Here is a 7,768-nt window from a genome sequence, read left to right as displayed (position 1 = left end):
ATTTATTCTCAGCTTTTGCTGCCTTGATACTGAGCCTCACTGTCTTTTGTTTATTTTGGATTTTTTTTTCTCCTCCTATTCTGGTAGTGGTTTTTTTTTGTTTTTTTTTTTAAGAAAAGAGAAATCAATGTTCTGGGCTTACTTTGTAATATTTATATATCCTTCTGCCAGTGTTAATCTATGCTTTTGTTTTGTTCATATACCATCCTATTTATTACACTGTTTTTTGCAATAATTTTGCAACAGCCTGAGTCTTGCATAAAATTTCAATAAGCAATGGTTTTACCTCTTGACCTTCCTATCTATAGTCTTTAAAAGAATTCTGTTTAGCTTATTGCTTGTCTTGATGTGCATCTTTATTCTCAGGTGTTTCAAAGTAGAAGTTGCAAAAATAGTTCTTGTTATGTATAAAGAAATGGAGAATAAAGCCAGGTTTGAATTTTATTCTGCGTGTGCATAGCGCAGTGGTCATTTTTACCTCCTGCAGGAAATCTCTACCACTTGCCTTCATGAACCTCCAGTCTTCAGTAATTTGGTTGTGTAAAGTGATGGTAGGTCATGGCTGTCGAGGAGAAAATGATCACTTGGTTTATAAGGCCATAAGCTTTTAGATGTGTTTTAATAGCAGGAGAAAGGTTTTGAAATGGTCTCTGTATTAAAGGGCAAATGAAAGTATTAGGCTGATAGTGACTTGTGGTATTAAACAGACAGGCTGCTTCATTTTGCACCCATTGAAATTCTTTTTCAGTACCCTGGACTTAGTTAAAATGTGAAATAAACAGGCTGGATGATCACAAAGGCTTGGTTCTTCTTTCTCTGAGACATCCATGCTAGTAACAAACTCTTTGTTGACTCTCAGAAGCCTGGCACAGGGCGTAGGGAAGACATGCAGCTCCTGAATAAGGTAATCTAGTTTTGCTACACTGTTATGACAAATCTGTCTTATACCTGACACAGAGTCTTGACAGCACTAACAATCTAATAAATCAGTTCTGGGTAATGCATGCTGAAAGCTGCTTTGGGGAGGGAAAAAAAAAAAAAAAGGAAAAAGAGAGGGGGACTTAAGAGCAGCCCAGGAGTATGTTTCTTTCTTCCTGTGGCTCTAAGGCAAACTGATTAAAAGCCTCTGTATCCTCTCAGTAAACTTATCACAAGTTATTCCCATCTTCCTGTAACAGTACAAATGCCAGCAAGTTACATGTCTAGATTGAAATTACTTCTACACATCAGGGGGAAAAAAAGTCTTAAGCAGGTGTGAAAAAAATCAGCTGGGAAACTGGCTGATCCCATCAGGAAATCTATCATGACAGAAGAGTGAAATTTTGAGAGTAAAGTTGGTACAAAAATTTTTGACAAAATTATGATCAATAGGATAAAAGTTCTTTCTGGTTGAGACTGAGAATTTGTCTCGTTAGGATTTTTCCTTGGAAGCACTTTCCATTTTTTGGATCAGTTTTAACAGAAGGGCTTCTCCAAATCAGGATAGCTGCAGAGTTTGGGGAGGTGTTGAGTTATCTATCAGGTGGGAAGGTAATAACAGAACTGGCTCTGGCACAGAAGAGAGAGAGGTGGACTTTGAAATTCTCAAGAGCTCAAATAACATGTCTAATTTGGAACAGAGTTGCTGTGACTCAGGGAGAGGCAGAAAGGAAAGGCACCTCTGGACAGTTTGTGACTCAGTTTAGGAGCACAGTGGCAGAATACATCCTCTTGGATATGGGAGGTAGGTGCTGAGGGAAGAACAGGCATGGGCTGTGCCAGAGGAGCTGGATTTCACCTCTGCAGGAGGAGCTTCTGCATGGCCACCTGCCCACCTATGTTCACAGTGCAGGGCTTGCATCTCACTTAAACTGCACCGTGCATCCATGTCTTCCTCTTCCTAGGGGAAACTGCCTAATCTCAAGTCTCCCAAATTTCAGCTGACACAAATAGGAAGCAATACAGAGGAGAAATGTCTGTCCTGAAAGGCAGAGACCTTCCTTCCTTCCAAACCTGCCTGGCAGGTACCTGGGGATCGATCCAAAGCTCCAATTCTCAAGCACAGTGAAAACTTGTTCTGGATAATGAATGTTAATTTTGGATGTAACAGCTCCGACCCAGAGCTCCTGACTATGAATTAGTTTGCCAGAATATAAATGGTAACCTTAGAGGTACCTATTGTTATGCATACCATGTATATTCGGGTATGTCCTGCTCCTTCTCCAACTGATAATAATGTTAAAAAATTAATTGAGCATAAGGATGTAGTATTAGCCCCAGAGAGCATGTCATGCTCTACAGCTTTTGTAGTTAAATAAGGTGAAAATAATTTTATGCATAAATCTGTGTTTGTTTATGTATATGGAGTATTGCAAAGCCTTTTTCATTTGAGATGTGATATATGAATTGGCAGACCCTCTTAATGTGTCATCAGCTCGACTCGAGCCCCAGAACGTGATCAGTTCAACCCATGATCTGCTGGTTTTTCAGTGACCTGTGAGGAGCAGGGTGTTCTGGCAAGAAGGGTGAGCATTAAACACACAGAGACCAGATCCTGCTTCTCATCCCTACGGGTGGTCTGCCTAGGACAGAATTAGTGGCTTCTGCTGTTGTGCTGCTGCTGTACATAGTTATGGATAAATCAAGGAATGACATCTGCAGCCCCCGAAAGCAGTAAATTTCTGAAGCAAAATTGTGTTCATTCTAAATGGAGTTAAGATGTTGTATCTAACTGTCTATTCTGCAGGGAGTACGTGCCCATCTTTCAACTTATATTGCACTTCCTAACATGAGAGAAAAAGCCCTTTTTAAATGAGAAGAAAATGGTATTTTTCCTTCTGGAATACCAAATAACATGGCTGTTCTTCCTTTAAAAAAACTTTTTTTTTTTTTTTTCCCCTTCACAGTAATTTCTATGAGGTTTTAAGCTAAAGTACTATGGAGATACACATTTATGTGCACACATGTTCAATGAAGCATATAGCCTGCTCCATCTTTTTCACAAAGGTTAACTAAAGTGGAGAGTAGGCAAAAAAATTAACTCCCTCCTACTTATTGCAGTCTCCTGCAATAATAAAAAATAGAAAAATAGAAATTATGCAATAGAATTCAGAAACAGAACAGAAATTTCTGCAATAGAACAAGTGTTGGTGTCATATTTTCTCTTGAAAACAAGATGAACCCTATGAAAATTCAAAGAGAATAAAGCCAAGGGTTTAATGTTTAAAATTCTATATGAATGAACATTGTAAGCCATAGATGAGTTAAATCTACCAGTGACTGGGCTCTTAAAAAGATGTGTATTCAGCAAAACCCCCAAGTACTCCCCCTTCTGCCTAATGCTTCTGTTTGCTGTTGCCATAACAAGAGACCATGATTTATTGTACCCTATTTATTTTGGGTTTTAATAGGATTTTGAAATAAGTCTTCAGCAAACAAAGAGTATTGGAAGTCATAATGACAATTAGAAGTTAGAACTAAGTAACTTGTAACTTGGAGTAACTATACTGAACTGGTGTATATTTTTGGCAGGGTGCGAATAGTAAGACTGACTCCCAACTTAAGCTCCTTGCAGTCTTTTTGGACAAGTAAGTAGAAATGGCTAATAAGACAAGATTTAGAAAAAAAACAGACCTTGTATTTGCAAGAAAACGTCCCAGTTAGGTATTTTTCAAAAGGTGTAAAACACCTATGGAATTCTAGAGAATAATTTTTTCTCTTACTTTATTCTATATGTTGTTTAAAACACAAGCTCCACATACAGTCATCACTGTGACTTTTCAGCAACAATCAAGGGAATAACATCAGTTAAGTGCTGAAGTCGCTGATAGAAAAGGAACATTGTCAAGTTCATTCTCAAGAAAAGTGTTACACTGATGTGATCTGTGAAACTACAGTAGCTGTAGGTTACCTATAGTTTGATATCAGATACTATAACCTCAGCATTGTTATTCATCAGAAATTGTTTCTGTTTTATAACCACACATAGTCTATCCTCCAGGATGCAAAATATCTTTCTAATTGACTAAAAATAGATAGGGATGTTTGTCTCAAATAGTAACTTCTAGTAATACAGTAAGAAGCTGCAAGGTGTTGAAAGCTGTTTTAGGTTTTCAAATCAAATCTTGGCAAGGAGTTTTGTTCATTAGCACTGACTCTTGTAGCCATTATGGAGGCAAAGTAATAGAAATCTTTTTTATTGATTGAGGCTGTACTTCAAGAAAGGCATAATTGCCACCTTTAAATTTAATCTTGTAGATACTCATCTGGTGCCAGTGTTCTGTTTTAGTATTAATGTCTTCCTGGAACTGTTAAAGTGAATGTTAAAACCTTAACTTCATATTAACAGTGCTAACTGTGGTCTAGATGGGTATGTATTGGTAAAATATAGCAAGTATTTTTGACATCTGGTACTTCATCTGTTTGTTTAGTAAGGAATTTGCAAGGAGTAGCAAGTGTAATTTGCTTTTTTATTCTTTTGTATTTGGGATACTACTTACACTGGAGCAATTAATAACGTAAAATGAAAGATGAAACTTCAAAGAATAGAGAATCCTTTATTGGAAAATAGACTGGATACATTTAAAAGCATTTTGCTATACTAGTTAGATGTGGAGGAAAATGCTGCTATTAGGAGCTGTGTGGAAGGGAGGAGGAACATTTTTGTGAGTCATAGTACTGACAGTTTTTCTAAGGTCTTTCAAACACTTAATTTGCAGTATTCAAAGCTCTCACAGTCAGTGTATTTTATTCTTATAAACTGACAGTAAGGGTCAGATCAAATCTTACATCTAGTTACTGTTGCAGCCCTGAAGGTTCAATCAAAAAATCTGCTCCAAAAAGGTACAGGAGTGTCAGAACTTCTGTATTCCTCCATCAAGGCACGGAGATTTTGGTCTATGGTTGTTCTGAATCTTCCAGTGAGATGAAGGGAGAGCACGAATACCCAGAGCATGGTTTGGGATTTACCTTATTGAACCTGAGAGCTGACTAAGGTGACAATTTAAAACTCTTTTTTCCCAAGTGAACTTGTAATTGGTATCCTTATTCCCTCCCTCAGACTCCTCCTTGCACCCCCAGGTTTCCTGCCACTGCTCCAGCCCGTCCCATGTCAGTTCCAAGGCCTGTGATGAAACTCGTGGCTTGTCCTTTGGCCACTGATAGGTGAGTCGATGGTGGACTTCTATAAATCTGAATTTTCAGATGAAGATGGAGATTTCTGAGAGCACCTAGATTTTCCAGTATTTCACTAAGCCCCTATTTATGATTTGAAAGTTAGTTTTCTAAAATGCTTCCAGGGTTAAGGCTACACAGGGCCTTGTGTGTCCTTAGCATGTCAACTCAACTTGCCTGGGAATGTTGTACAGCTGTTACAGAGGGAAAAGGAGAATTTGGGTGTGTAGAGGCAGCTAAAAGCCAGCATTTCACCAGGTATTGCACTGATACCTCCACAAATAATTGCTGACACATTAGCAACTTATACTAAAGCATTTAGCTTTAGCAGTTTCTCATTGGAAAGACAGTGGAGCTAATCTTAGTTGAAAGTTGTTGAGGTCTTTCCCTTGGGAGTCACTGAAATTTCTTAGTAGAACCAGGATCTTATTTATTCACTTTTCTGTGGGTAAATGTATCTGTTTAAAAAATCTGGGGAAAAATGAGATTTATCTGTGCCTTCAAATTTTAATGAAAGCAGAATAACACGGCACTAAAAAATCTTCATAAAGTGGTCTGTATTATTTTAAAATCTTGCTGTTCTCAGGAGCAGTTTTTGTGATGGTGTCAGTACAGCCACGGATCATGAATTTGAGCCTTGCTGTAGAGAGGTTTGAATGTAAAGGTAGGTTTATTGACATAGGAGAAGGGTTTCTTTTCTTAGTCTTCCGTGTGATTATATGAGGGTAGAAGGGAGAGAACTGGCAATTTCTTCACGCTGTATCTTCCCAAGTGAAAAACATGCTCAGTGCCAGATTATCAATACCCAAATGATTGTCTTCATTGTCCTGCTGTTATGTTGTCTTCACCCTACTGGAAGCTGAAAAAAAGAAATGAGGATTCAGCTACTTAAGTAACTATAGAGGAAACAGCCTTATGCAAGTGATGCCATGTAAGAAATATTATGTCCAAACGTTCAAATGATTTATTGTAATTACTGTATTTTCTTTGGAATATTTGTGTAATTACAGCAAAATCACCATCCACATTTTTTTTTTTTTTCACAATTTTGACTTAAGTAACCAAAGCTTCTATTAACCAGGGAATGAAGAACATGTTATTGAAAGGGATTAAGCAGTGAAATGATGAATGGAACTGTTTCCAAAGCATGCACATAAAGTGATATCATCTAGCTAGGGCTGATTTCTGCTCCATCGCTTCGACAGGAAAAGAGCTATATTGCTGAAATGATTTGGTTTAGGCTCTATTATTTGCGGTGGTGCTTGACAGTTATGGAGTTGGAATTCAATTTCTTTCACCTAAAGCAGGTGTGCCTTAAAAAAAAAAAGAAGAAATCACTCTGCCACTTTTGTCTAACGCGTGGAGATTGTTGGCTTCGTGCCTGAAAGTGTTTCAGTGCACTTATCCCATTTTCATACAGCAGAAGTTGTCCATGAACATCATCTTGGTTTAAATACATCAGTGAATTTTCTTTATCTCAAAACAAGATAACAGATGATATGAAAAGCTTTATTTTACGCTAGCACATAGATTTAAGAACCCATTTTGAGGGGCAGTTTTCTAGAAATCTATATTACAAAGCACATAAAGATATTGATATTAATTTATTATTCAGGACAAGAAGGAAGGTGCTCCTTAATCTTGATGTATCTCTATTTGATATGACAGGTTATCCTTGATGTTAGCATCATGTATCCAAATTTTGCTTCCCTGTTTGACTCTACAATACCTTACCTTAGTTTCTGATAGTGATGTAGCCAGGTAGCAGTTGTTTATTTGTGAATAGTACATGGCACATTTATTTTATATGAAAAGAGAGTGTACTTCTGCAAGTGCCTGCTGGGATTTAGACAGGTTTAGTTAGAGTAAATATCTGATTTTACATGGAAAAAATGTGTGTAATATCTGGAAAAGTGATACATATTTGAGGTCAAAGAAACACGTACATGCATGTCTATGTCTCCAAGCTAAACAGCTCCAGTTCCCTCAGCTGCCCTTCACAGCACTTGAATTCTAGAACCTTCACCAGCTTCGTTGCTTTTCTTTGGATACAAATATATATGTATAAAAGTAGGATTTATTATGAAACTTAAAATATTGCAAAGGCCCTGTCCTTTTTTTTTTTTTTTTTTTTTTTTTTTTTTTTTTTTTTTTTTTGTAGAAATGTGTGAAGAGAGTTGGAGCATATCTATACTACTGAATAGGGCAGAAAGTTCTAAGTATTTGTGTTACACAGACCTCTCTGCAATCACCCCAAAACTCCATTCTGAAGGCATGTGTCTACTGAAGTCAAAGCATATCAGGGAAGATGAAATGTCTATAGACTGGTTTCTCCTGTGTTCATGAAACTCTAATGAGAGCTAAAGAAAAACCTTGTGTTTTCCAAATCAGTGATGCTCTTCTGTCCCATTTAGACTTGAAGAGAAGATACAGGATGCATCTTTTTATTGCAGGGAAACTGCACAATTCCAGAATTAACACTTTAATAAGTTTTCTTTCTACATAAGCTTCTCTGGGACTAAAAGTACATGCAAGTATTCATGCTATACATTATCATAGTCCTTTAATCCTTTAAGGACCAGTGGCAGGGTTTTGTCATCGAGAGGGTGGAGCATCA

This window comes from Merops nubicus, unplaced genomic scaffold (genome assembly GCF_000691845.1).
Source record: "Merops nubicus isolate BGI_N331 unplaced genomic scaffold, ASM69184v1 scaffold2486, whole genome shotgun sequence".
NCBI classification, from domain to species: Eukaryota; Metazoa; Chordata; class Aves; order Coraciiformes; family Meropidae; genus Merops; species Merops nubicus.
This window is presented reverse-complemented; position numbering follows the sequence as displayed.